General features: G+C 47.1%; 1 protein-coding gene across 5 annotated transcripts in view; it reads right to left on the bottom strand.

The window, feature by feature from the left end:
- KAZN (kazrin, periplakin interacting protein) overlaps nt 1-13,939 on the bottom strand; it is a 1,309,273-nt gene that overhangs the window by 313,649 nt on the left and 981,685 nt on the right. The window lies entirely within an intron of this gene.

Here is a 13,939-nt window from a genome sequence, read left to right as displayed (position 1 = left end):
CATGGGATTTTCCAGGCAAGAGTACTGGAGTGGGTCGCCATTGCCTCCTCCGGAAATTCTGCTAAGGCAACAGCTTTACCCTGTACTCAAGAATTCCAGCCTGTCCTTCAGATTCAGACTTGCTTTGCAATAGATGTGCTGCCTTCTGATAAATTTCTTAATATAGATATCATTCTGATTCTGTTTCTTGAATTGAACTCTGACTGGCTCCAGATTCAGCAAGAACACTGCAGTGGGTTGCCATTTCCTTCTCCAGGAGATCTTCCCAGATCTGGGATCAAACTTGTGTCTCCTGCATTGGAGACATGCTCCTCCACCTCATGCTTCCAGGCCTTTCTCTCTGCCAGGAACCCCTCCCCATGCCTACTTGCCAGAAACCGTCTACTGGTCAGCCAGGACTCAGTTCAGGCCCACCTCCTCCATGAAGCCTCCCCTGACTTCTTTAGACAAGCCATAGTGCTTTTCCCATTACACTCAGACTGACAGCAGTAGGATCATTTCTTAGTAATTTTTCTTTTTCCATGGTTTGCCAATTCTCTCTTCAAGGTCAAGTATCCCTTTCAAGTTTTATCTCAAACTTCTCTAGCTCAGAACCTGGCACACAGATACAATTTTGTTCAATAAATGCATGCAGGCAGGCATTCATGCCTCGGGTCTGTTTTTTGCAGAAGGGATGTTCTGGGGTAGAAAGAGGTCCAACTACACCTGGCTTCTCAGGGTCACCTTGAAAAGGCCAGTGGTCTTTATCAGTGCTCTGCACATGGGCTCTTTCTCTTGGCGGGGGCTCAATCTGACAGAAGAGCTCCTGTTGATAAGCTTTCCCCGGTCTTTCTGCCTGACTTGGGGCTCCATTATTAGGGTGAATTCCTGCGTGACCTTTAAGATTAAAACTAAATGTTCTGATCTTTCCCCAGACAGGTATTAGGTGCTGGAAATGGCATTCTGCAGGGACTATGTTCAGTAGAAAATTCCAAATATCAGCCTCATCACATCCTGACATGTTACAGCCCATCTGAGCTGGGGCCACGCTGTGCATTTTAAGGCTGTGCACTGTAAGGGCAGCAATTTTCTCTTTTTCACGCTGGCTCCACTGGGCACCCCCACCCCCCAACCGAGTCCTCTGAGAAGCTGCAGTCCAGAGAACTGAGACCCATTGGTGTTGCCTCTCTCTGATGGGACTGCCAGCAAACCAAGTTTAGCAGGGCTGTCAGGAAAAACTCGCCCTTCTGAAGATGCTACCAGGCCTTCTGCCATCATCTATAATGACTGTATTTGTGGCAAAGCTGGGGGGATACCTCCATTCTGGGGTTCCTCCGGCAACTCAGGGAAATTGCATATGCCCTTAATCAGGAAACATTCAGGGAGTTCCTAAATTTGGACTCCTTTGATTAAAGGAAACACCTAATTAGATAATTGTCTCCTTGGAAACCTAGGTATATTTATTATTGCTTTTATAAGCCTCTTCAATTACTCGGAGGAGGGAACACACTTTCACTGTGGTCCACGTTTGCAAAGGAGCTGCGTCTCAGTGAGCCACTAAGAACCATGGATAAGCAGCCGCTCACTTTAGGTAAATATATTTGCTTTGCCTAAAGAGGGTGGAAGTCTCATTTTCAGCCTTGCAAACAACTCCTAGTTCCAACTAATAATAATTGATGCTAATAATAGCAAATGCATATAAAGCATTCTTTAAATGCGCCAGGCAGCTGTAACCCTTTACAACAGATCCGTGTAGCTGGCTCCATTCTTACGCCCACTTTACAGATGAGGACACCAAGGCCCAGGGAGATGAAGAGACTTGCTCAGACACAGAACTAGAAATGGTACTGGCTTGAAGGTACTCAGCACGGCCCTGGAGCTCCACCTGCATGTGAATGAACAATTATTGAAGATTTTTTATTACTAGGGATAGAGTTCATATGAAGTTAAGACATAACAAAGTTTACATTTATTGAGCACGTGTGGTGCTAGGATCTGTGCTAAGTGTTTTCATGCATTGTTTTCTTGTTAATTCTCAGAACACTGGGAAGTGGGGCTGTTTTATTCAATAGATGAGGAAAGTGAGGCTCACAGATTGAAAACTTGCTCTCTTGATGGGTTTAAAGAAACAAACGATGATTGGGAAATGAATAGCCTTGTCATTACCACCCAGCCTTGAATCTGTCTGAAGACAGAGGAGCCCACCTCCTGTTTGCACCCCCCACCTCCCAGTTTCCAACCTCTTCATACGCTGTTATAAATTAGGCCAATTTATGGCTGTTCAGTTTGCATTCAGATCCTACATTCATAAAGGCTGCCTCGGCAGAGATGTTCATAGTTGTAAACATTCTCTTGAAGTTGACCCTGTGCTTAGAAAACCCAATGATTCATTTTAAAATCCGGAGTCAAAAAGTCTTTAAAATGGGGGGTATGACTTCTTAGCACTTGAAACTGAGGTTTATGCCTTTTAATGTGCATTATTTACTCCCAGGCTCCTTCGCCCGGCCCCACCCCACCCCATCCCCAGCCTGCCCCTGCCAGCATCTCTTGGGCTCCTCCTACTGTGCTGCAGGCCTGCAGGAGCGCTCTGGCTTTTCCAGAACACTACATCTTCTGAGCTTTTCTCCTTCTTCTCTGAACTTTATTAACAGAATTTTATTTGTTTCTACCTCAGTCAGTAGAGGAGAGCAGGATTCAATCCATTCCTGACTGGTGATCATCTGCTATATATTTCATTCCTAAAATGCCAAAAGGAAAATTGTGTACAATCACCGTTTAGTGCTCACAGTTTGCCAGGCACTGTGCTAAATAATCTCTGTTCATTTTGCTCACATATCCTTAGGATCGGGGCTTCCCTGGTGGTGCTAGTGGTAAATACCTATAAATACCTCCTGTCAATGCAGGAGGTATAAGAGACGCGGGTTCGATCTCTGGGTAGGGAAGATCCCCTGGAGAAGGGCATGGTAATGAACTCCAAAATTCTTGGCTGGGGAATCCTATGGATAGAGGAGCCTAGTGACCTCCAGTCCATATGGTTGTACAGAGTCGGACACGACTGAAGCAACTTAGCATGCACGCACGCATCCTTAGCATTTAGAATAGTCCTTTGCTTTAGCTGCTAAATGCCTATGTCCCATGAAAGACCTAAGACATTTATTTATAGTGTTTTGCTTAATTCTTACATGAACCCTAGGGGGCAGATTCTAATGAGTATTCCCATTTGACAGATGGGACACCTGAGGCCCAGACAAGTTCAGTAACTTGCCAAGATCATGCAAGTGGTGAATGGGTGGGAGGACATGGGTTCATCCATTCACTCAACAGATAGTTTTTGAGCTAACGAAGAAATGAACCCACAAATTAGCTCCTTGTGTATTCCAAAAGGGAGGCGAGATGCTGTAAACGTCCAAACAGAAGAAATATTTACTGGTTAGAGAGATGAGCTAGGAATAAAGTTAAACAGGGTGATGTGAGGGAAAGGGGCTGGGGAGGCATGATCCTCTTGGAGGACATGACATCTGAGCTCTGAGACTGGAAGGCGGAAATGGAGGGGCTGTGCAGAGAGCAGAGATAGGGCCAGGGCTTCACAGCAGAGGCAATATCAAGTTCAAAAGCCTGAAAGAGGGAACATGTTTGGCTTAAAAAAATCATTTGGCTCTGATGCCCCAAAACCTTTCCATATTCTAAGGCTCTCCCTTTGGACCTCTACAACACTTGGACTAGTACCAGGGACTATAATAGGACCTCGTAGTTTTGTTGGGAGGAATTAACGAGATCAAGCTTGTCAAACACTGAGCAGTGAGCCCGACACACACTAAATGTTACCTGTTGCTGCAAATTTATCATTAGCCCTCAGGTACACTGCAATTAGCATCAGCAAAGGAGGGGATGATTTACACTCCATCACTAACATTGTTGCAATTTCTCTTAAGGATGAGTAAGCAAACTTCCTGCATGAGGTTTAGCCTGTCACTTAACTTTGGGAGAGGTCACCCATAAATTGGCTGCCAGAAAAGAGCAGTGGAATGAATTCTCTGTTGAATGATTGGGTTGTTTAGAATACATAGCGCCTTAATCCCAAGAAAGAATAACAAAACCAAGCCCTTCCCAGGAACTGTTCAGAGAAGAGAGCCTGTCAAAAGGAAATTAACAAAGTGCACAGCAGATAATCAATAGTAATCAGCCTAGGAAATCAAAAAGAAAGCAATTGCCCTGAAGACCTACATCTTGTTTGTTCAATATTTCTGTGAAGTCAGGAGCCAATGCCAATCCATTATGGTTCTTAAATTCAGAGGTAAATATAGTCATGAACATCCCATAGCAAGTAGGGAGCCCTGTTTATCATCCAAGAGGGCAGCATGTGCAAAGGCCCAGGAACCCCTGGAGGGCTCTTTAGAAGCTTCTGGTTCTGCCTTCCACTGCTGGGACCCTGAAGGTACCAGGAAAACCCCAGAGTGAAGCCAGAGGAGCCCACAGTGCCTCCAAGGATCAGGACACACAAAATGAGTGATAAATTCTGTGGTCCAAAAGATGCTAATCTAGAAATTGTGTTTCCAAAGCTATGACAAACCTAGTCAGCATATTAAAAAGCAGGGACATTACTTTGCCAACAAAGGTCTGTCTAGTCAAAGCTATGGTTTTTCCAGTAGTCATGTGTGGATGTGAGAGCTGGACCATAAAGAAAGCTGAGCACTGAAGAACTGATGCTTTTGAACTGTGGTGTTGGAGAAGACTCTTGAGAGTCCCTTGGACTGCAAGGAGATCCAACTAGTCCATCCTAAAGGAGATCAGTCCCGAATGTTCATTGGAAGGACTATTGCTGAAGCTGAAGCTCTAATACATTGGCCACCTGATGTGAGGAGTCAGCTTCTTGGGAAAGACCCTGATGCTGTGCTGAGGCTGGAGCAGAAGGGCTGGGCCAGGTGACGTGGGAGCCACGTGGCCCACTGAATGGAGCTTGACATCAATCCAGTAGCAACAGGAGTCTCTGGACGTGGGAAGTATGGCCTCATGGTGTTTATACCCAAAGAGTCTTGGTTAGACTCGGGTTCAGATGCTGGCATTCAGTCCTGCTGGCTTCTGGGTGCATTGGGAGGAACAAATCCAAGCCCCTTACCAGCCCCTGTGAAGCCCCTGCCGTGCCTCTGTGCTAACCCCTCGCCCCCCACCACCAGCCAAATTTTTGCTTACACTCTCCGCCTTCCTGCATTGGAGTCTTCTCACCGGTTGACCCAGCTTTTCACAGGGCCAACTCCTCTTGGTCATCTGTGTCTCAGCGACAAAACCACCTCCCGGGTGGGGACTTCTCAGGCCTCCCCGGCCCTCCTGTCACTTCCCTTCACAAAAACCTGCACTCCCTCTATAGCACCTACGAGAGCATCTTGCTTATTTGATGGAGTGTTTATTATCTGTTTCTCCCCTTGTTAGGAGTTGAGTCGTCATCCCCCCCCACCCCGCCAAAGGTGTGCTGAAGTCCTAACCCCAGGTAGTTGTCGATATGGCTTATTGGGAATGGCCAGGCTGTTTTCCAAAATAGTTGCGGGATTTCCCATCCCCCCAAGCCAGGTATGAGGGGTCTAGTCTCTCCACACCTTCAACCACACTCCTTATTCTTCTTTTTAAAATTAATTTTTATGGGAATATATTTGCTTTAGGGTCTCCCTGGTAGCTCAGAGGGTAAAGAATCTGCCTGCAATGCAGGAAACCTGGGTTTAATCTCTGGGTCAGGAAGATCCTCGGAGAAGGGAATGGTAACCGATTTCAGTATTCCTACCTGGGAAATTCCACGGAAAGAGCAGCCTGGTGGACTACAGTTTTTGGGGTCCCCAACAGTCGGACTTCACTGAACAACAGTCACTTTCAGAGCTGCTTTACAATATTGTGTTAGTTTCTTTCAGTCTCTTTCTTTTTGATTCAGCCATTCTGGCTGGTGGGAAGTAGAACCCCAGAGTCAGTGGGATCCCATTTAATGACAAGGGCATGAGGTGGGGTTGGGGGGCTCTACCATGAACACCTTGTTCTGCGTGTGGGGAACGCCTGATTCTGATAAGTTATCACTCTAGACTTGTTCCTCAAACAAAAGGGACCCCTTCATTGAGAAAAATGAAGGATGAGAAGGAAAATAGTTAAAAGACACAGAGAAAGACTGACATAAGCCATCAGGATCAGATCACGGTCTTGCTTTCTCCACCAGGTTAGCTATTTCTATCTAAAGAAAGCAACAATTCCTTTCCTCCCTTCTGCCTCAGTATCTCAGAGATGCTCTCAGCTTTCATGGCATCTTTGTTTCAAGGCCAGAATGATTTTTATATCCTTTGTCTCATCTGTCTTCAGAATTTTCTTTGAATGAGTTTGGGGAGGGTTTCTGTCCCTTTATTAGGCCTTGAAAAAAATCTCTCTTCCTTGGGGTCTTCTGTCTCTGCAACAGCATACTGTGATCATGTGGCACTGATCACAGCGGGTCATACTTGGCAGGATGTGGGTGCACCCTCTTCCCACAGTGAGGGCAGTAGGAAGGGCAAGGTCATGTGGGTGAGAGCCCAGCATTCGGGGATTTCCAGGCATCTGTGGGTTTATTTGGACACTGAGCTGGTATGTGTCTTAAGACATCTAACTGGACCCCTTACTCTACTTTCCCCGGTTCCTCGGAATGCTCTAATCTTAAAGGTAATTCCTGCTTCTATTTGGGGGAGGGGAGGAAGATTTTTTTCTGTTAGTAATTTCTGAAAGGTTGAAAGAAAACACATATTTTATTTTTCTCAGAAACACTGAGGGCCTGGTTCTTTTCAAGGCCTAACTACTTTGAAAATTCAATTTCCTGATGTTGACCACTTTTGGTCAGATGATAATGGAAAATTACAACTGGGGTTTTGGAGATGTTTTGCTAATTTCTTTGTTAAACTCCAGACGAAATCAGTCCCTTCCTCTTAACCCTTCCTCCCAGGGCTGCTTTGCTGTAGCGCTCCAGGGAAGACAGTGACACTGTAGTGTCAGTAATGGCCACTCAGAAAACGGTGCACCCATGGCACCCAGCAATGTCCCAATCTCAGCAAATGGTTGAGATCACCACTTCCTTACAGGTTCTCAAGGCAGTCACCTTCATCTCCCACGATCAACAAACAAGTCATGTTGATTTTACCTGTTAAGTAGTTCCAGTGTCCCTGGCATTATCCCTGACTTTCACCACATCCTAGTCTAAGTTAGCACTCTACCTCTTGCCTGGACACACACATTAACTCCCAACATAGTCCCTACATTCATTCTTTTATTTAACTATTTATGGCTGTGCTGGGTCTTTGTTGTTACACATAGGCCTTCTCCACTTGTGGTGAGTGGGGGACACTCTCTAGTGGTGATGCATGGGCTCTCATTGCAGTGATTTCTCCTGTTGCACAGTCAAAGGCTTTAGCATAGACAATGAAGCAGAAGTAGATGTTTTTCAGGAACTCCCTTTCCAATTTCATTGCTTCTGCTGCTTTCTCTTATGCTTGGGCTGAAGCCCAAACTCTCACTATGGCTTACTGCATGATCTGATCTGGGCTGTCTGCCACCCTCTACTCTCCTCTGTGCTCCTGGCTCTGTCTGCCCCAGGATCTTTGCACAGCCTGCTCCCTCTGGCTCCCCCTACTACAGTTCACGTGCATGTATCCCTGTTCACCCTCCACCCTTCAGTTATACATCACCTCCTCAGAAGGACCTCTTCTGACCACCAACCTGAGTAACACTCAACCAACACTTGTGATCCTAAAGCCCTGTCCGAAACCTGGCATGTTCCCAGTTCAACATATACTCGGCCCACCAGATTGTTAGTTTTGAGCAAGTCTGTCTTTACCACTGGAACCCTCTTGACAACACACAGTGATGGTTCATCCATATCTGGTGAATGAATGAACAAATGAAGGACAAGCTTTGATTTCACTCATTTACTCTGACATTGTTGTTATTCAGTCACCACGTCATGTCACTCTGCAACCAACTGTAGTGCACCAGGCTCTTCCATCCTCTACTATCTCCCTGAGTTTGTGCAAATTCATGTCCATTGAGTCGGTGATGCTACCTAACCACCTCATCCTCTGCCACCCTCTTCTTCTCTTGCCTTCAATCTTTCCCAGCATCAGGGTCTTTTCCAATGAGTCGTCTCTTCACATCAGGTGGCCAAAGTATTGGAGTTTCAGCTTTAGCATCAGTCTTTCCAATGAATACTCAGGGTTGATTTCCTCTAGGATTGACCAGTTTGATCTTCTTGCTGTCCACAGGACTCTCAAAAGTCGTCTTCAGTGGTGGTGCCAGTGGGGGCTTCATAGCTCAGTGAAGCTATGATGAAACATGGTGCACTGGAGAAGGGAATGGCAAACCACTCCAGTATTCTTGCCTCGAGAACCCCATGATCAGTATGAAAAAGTCACTCTTATCAGGATCAAAAACTGTTGATAACACGGCCCGATTCAGGCTGCTTTTCCTCCTGTGGCTGATGATAACATGACGTGCTCATCCTACTGTTAATGGGCAACAGAAGTGTGGCCAAAGGGCTGGGCCTTCAAATGAACTCTTTGCCTAGTAATTTGCTCATTCATTAACTCAAAAGTTTTTATGGAAAGTGAACTAGTTGTAAAGAACTCTGCAAGACTCTGGGGAAGAGGTGGCTACGCATGGGCTAAGTTCAACCCTCCATGGTGGCACTTGGTCCACATTTTGAATGAGCTGCCAGTGATTGAAAAGTTGAGAGATTTCATGGATCTGGACTCCCCAGTATCTCTTGAAAGAGCCAGCCATTTGGCTGCACAGGACCTGCAGTCCAACAGGCCTGCAACCAGCCAGAGCTGAGTGGAAACATCTTCCCTTCGATGGGGCAAGCTCTCTCTGTTGATTCATCACTCTCAGCTGACTTCCTGGGGCTCCATCACCTGAGGCTCAGGCTTCCATGAGCACTGGAGTTGGCATTCCATGCTGCTCTGGGATTATTAACAGGTCAGCAAGGTGTGGTGCTTACCCCAGATGATCTCAAGGGACTATTCAGACTCTGCCCCTCAGTCCAGGTAGGTCACATGAAAAACAGGGAGGATGGGAGACCTTGGCGAGTGACACTTGAAATCCTGTGTTTGCTTGAATATCCCATGTTTTGCATTTTATGGCCAGGACCCAGTCTTAGGCAACCTGTCCATAGGCTACCCTTTTCACACTCTTCATGGGATTCTTGTGGCAAGAATACTGGAGTGGTTTGCCATTTCCTCCTCCGGTGGGCCACATTTTGTCAGAACTCTCCACTATGACTCGTCCATCTTGGGTGTCCCAACACAACATGACTCATAGCTTCATTGAGTTGCACAAGCCCCTTCCCATGACAAGGCTGTGATCCATGAAGGGGATGAGATGGCTGGATAGCACTACCAGCTCAATGGGCATGAATTTGAGCAAAAGTCAGGAGACAGTGGAGGACAGAGGAGCCTGGCATGCTGCAGTTCATGGGGTCGCAGAGAGTTGGACATGACTTAGCGGCTGAATAACCACCACCACAGGCTAGCAGTGCTGAGGTGAGCACTAGGTCCTGCTACTGAAGTTCTCTAAGCCTCTCCTTCTATGTGCGTAAAATGGGTGATTCTGCCTCCACACACAACATCCAGAGTTATTAAAAAATTATACTCATCCTGCCCATACAGCACCAGGCTTGTAAGAAGTGCTGCATACATGCTAGTCTTATTAACACCTTCACAAATTCATTAAGAACAAATAGTATTTCTCAAAATAGCAGTTCACATCAAACCCTCATATCCAAATCTTTTTCAGCTCTGTTTATTTTTATTATAACAGGAGTCCATGCTTTTTTACAGAAGTGCTTAGAGAGAAATCCATGCCATAGCAAGAGTGGATTCCCAGATTTTCTAATTGCTCTTGTTCTCTGTTCATTGATAAAAATTTAAATCTCCATGGTGACATAGATACACATGCATCAGGATCAAGTCAAGGCTAAGGCATATAGCTGGTTTCTCTCTGCTTGAACCTGGCCCTTGAAGAAAAGGCTTGGAAAAGAAAATTGGACTTTGCAGCCACCTCAGTAATATTCTCTGGAATGAAAGTGACATTTATTTCCCTCTGGGCTATCAGTCCAGCGCTGCTTCCACATCCTGGCAGTTCAATTAAAATCTGGGAGTCCTGGCCAGGAGGGCCTGTTTTCAGGTGGTCACCCTTGGACATCAATTGCTGAGGCCTTTTCCAGTGTCAGCTGACCGTGCAGGCTCCTGTCATCTGGGGCACACTGACCCACCTGCCTCCACTCAGACCAAACAAACCTAGCTTGGGGAGGCCCACGGGTGGGACTTCCACCCAGAAGAGGACTATCCACAGAGGCATTTTCCCTTTGATGGGTGTCTGGCTGCTCTGAGACACTCTTCCAGGCTGGTTTTCCCAGGAAGGAGGCGCTCCCAGGTCTGGCCCTTTGAACCCTGAGGATTATTTTGGCCCTGCAGTGAGTCAGAGTGAAAGTGAAAGTATTAGTCGCTCAGCCCTGTCCGACTCTTTGTGACCCCATGACTACTGCCCACCAGGCTCCTCTGTTCATGGGATTCTCCAGGCAAGAATACTAGAGTAGGTAGCCAGTCCCTTTTCTAGGGCATCTTTCTGACCCAGGGATACAACCCAGGTCTCCTGCATTACAGATAGATTCTTAACCATCTGAGCCCTCAGGTAGGCTGCAGTGAGTCCAAATAAGTAAAAACTGGAGATCTTGCAACAGAGACAGCATCAAGTCTCCAGGCTTTGCCTTTCGGCAAAACTAAGTCACCAGGAAAATAGAGGCTCAGGGCTTTCCTGCCGTGTAGAATTCAAAGTCATCTCTTCTCTGGGTTTCAGCGTTACAAAGAGCCATGCTTGGCTGTGGATTTTGTGTAGGTGTTCCTCCCACGCAGAATCATCATTTCAGATGGAAAACAGAACAGACCCAAAAATGTGGTGGGAAATTGCCAACAACGGGCAGATAGGAAGATGGCTATTATTAGCAAATCACTCTAATCTTCCCCCTCAACCTTCCACATATTAAGGATGCTTACTTGTTTAACTATTAAAGGACTGCAATCACCAGGGTCTGTAAGATGGAAAGGAAAAGAAAGAAAACACAGGAAGTGCACCCATTTCTAGCTTCATCTTTAGCACTGAAGCAGATCTCAGTGAGGCCTTTTCTGACTTCCTCTTCCCATGTCCCTCATTCCCCACACCAAGTGATTTAGTCCCTCAAGCCTTTATTTTCCCCAGGGTGGGTGTGCGTGCTCGGTCGTGTCCGACTCTTTGCGACCCCATGGACTGTAGCCCGCTAGGCTCCTCTGTCCATAGAATTCTCCAGGCAAGAATACTGGAGTGGGGTGCCATGCCCTCCTCCAGGGGATCTTCCAGACCCAGGGATCGAACCCGAGTCTCCTGTGTCTCCCACACTAGCAGGTGGTTTCTTTACTACTGAGCCACCTTGGAAGCTCTATTTTCCTCTAGACCGTGTGTATTTCTCCCTTAGAGCAGTGACACCTAGAATAATAACTTGTTTTGTGGTGGTGATGGCTTAATCACTTAGTCATGTCCGACTCTTGTGACCTCATGGACTGTGGCCAGGCTCCTCTGTCCATGGGATTTCCCAGGCAAGAATAGTGGAGTTTACTGAGGGTTAACTGTGTATGAACACAGGAGGCATAAACCCTTACAGATATCATCTCATCTAACCCTCTAAATGGTTCTATGAGCAACCTTAGATTTCTTTAGTTTGCAGATGAGGGAACGGAGGTTTAGAGTGGTTAACGGCAGTAATGCATCACTCACTGTGCTACGTGGACTCTCATCGTAAACTGTACTTACTGATGCCTTTGGTCTGTGAGCTCCAGCAGGGGAAGGCACGACCCTCAGCATTTTTGTCTTTCCAGGTAACTGCCTGGTACACACTGGGTGTTCCGTACTGAAATGGACCAGTGATGGATGCAGCTTTTTACAATGACTTCCTCTAGCTCCCCAGAGCCTCTCTCTGTGATTCCAGGGCACTAGGCAGTATACTTTCATTACAGATGCTAAAATATACCAACATGATGATATCATTTTTCCTTCCTTCCTTTCCACCCTCCTCCCTTGCTTTCTTCCTTCCCTCCCCCTAAACCCTTCCTTCCTCTTCTTTTGCTCAGGTCTCTATTCCCCTGAGACTGTGAACCTCTCTCAAAGTCCTTTGCTTGTCCTTCCATCTTCTGTCTCGAGTGCCTGGTGCTGGGGGAGCTAAACGTCTCATCCCACAGAGAGTGGTTTCCTAGAGCCTCTTTGGGAAGGTTTGCGAGACCCCAGATGGTTCCAGGGGAAGGTGGGACCCTATCAGAGAAGAGTGTCTGCTGTGGGTTTGCCAGGACCCCATGTTGCACAACTGTGGCCATCAGGGTACAGGGCTGTGAGAGCTTACTCAGCCGGGACAGGATCTAGGGAATAGCTATATTGGTTACGCGTGCTTAGTCATACCTGACTCTTTGTGACCCCATGGACTGTAGCCTGCCAGGCTCCTCTGTCCATGGAATTTCCCAGGCAAGAATACTGGAGTCAACTGCTGTTTCCTTCTCCACAGGGATCTCCCTGACCCAGAGATCCAATCCACACCTCCTGCATTGGCAGGCAGATTCTTTACCACTGAGCCACCTGGGAAGCCCTTCTTGGTCACAGGTGTGCAGAAATGGAAAGCGAAGGGACAGTATCTCAGCCCAAGAAGATCCTTGTCCATGCAGGTGGCTGGCAGGTCCAAATGGCCTTGGTCTGAAGATCCAGGAGGGAAGTGGGCAAGGATGGATACGTGTAAAGGCAGAGGGAAGCTTCGTTAATTTATTTATTCAAGAAATATTTGCTGAGAGGCTGCCAAGTGCCAGGCACTGTCTCCTGTGCAGGGGACACGGAGATGAACCAGACAATCAAGGTCCAGGCTCTCAAGGAGTTTATGGGCTGGTGGACCAGAGTAGAAAGGGTGGATCTAAATCTATGACCACAGGTCAGGTTGATACTTTTTATAAACAACTTCTGCCTGCTTTAGCTGGCTTTCCGCCTTCATTCATGCAAGCAACTAGACTCCTGAGTGCTCACTCTGTGACTCAGGCAGAACTGGGGTCTGGTCACCAGCAACAGTCAGTGATATGGGAGTAGAGAAGCCTGAATCTACAATCCTGAACATGGGGAGGATCAGAGAATCTTCCTTTAAGAAGCCTGTGAGCATCACTTCTGGGGTGGGTAGGGATGTGTCTATGGGACATCCCTGGTGTTGCAGTGGTAAAGAACCCACGTGCCGATGCAGGAGACACGTGCTTGATCCCTGGGTCAGGAAGTGGCAACCCACACCAGTATTCTTGCCTGGGAAATCCCATGGACAGAGGAGCCTGGTGGGTTACAGTCCGTGGGGTCACAGAAGAGTCAGACATGACTTAGCAACGAAACAACAACAATAGGGATGTGCCTGGGAGGGAAAAGGCTCATCCCAGAGGCCCCCACTTGGAGGAGAGAGAATAAGAGTCTGTTAAATGTTGGTATCTATGGAAACACCCGGTCTCTGGATCAGAGGACAGACCAGTCATGACTCACAGAGCATCTTAGCAGCACTGTTCTCCCCACCCCTGCTCCTCCTGGGTGATGGCATGCAGAAGAGGAACACCAACATTATGACCCTCGGAGCTTGTACAGGGTGGCCCAGCTATCTGCCCCTTCTCATCTCCGGAGAGGGAGGGAAAGAGAAGCCTGACCCTCTAGCATAAACACCTCCTCTCAGGGGAGAGGAAGGGAAGATCCCTTGGTTTTTATTGCCCCTAGAAAGTAAACAAGTGTCTGCAGGGAAAAGAAATCTTTAAATCCCTCCAAACCAAGACACCATTTCTGGCTTCCAAAGCATGTTTGCCATTTAATCTTTTTCATTCAGCTTGCCGGTAGAAAGTCTGGACCATGCAGAAATATGAAAATATTCATGGCCCAACAT

The sequence above is a fragment of the Odocoileus virginianus genome, chromosome 11, assembly GCF_023699985.2.
Source record: "Odocoileus virginianus isolate 20LAN1187 ecotype Illinois chromosome 11, Ovbor_1.2, whole genome shotgun sequence".
NCBI classification, from domain to species: Eukaryota; Metazoa; Chordata; class Mammalia; order Artiodactyla; family Cervidae; genus Odocoileus; species Odocoileus virginianus.
This window is presented reverse-complemented; position numbering and strand designations above follow the sequence as displayed.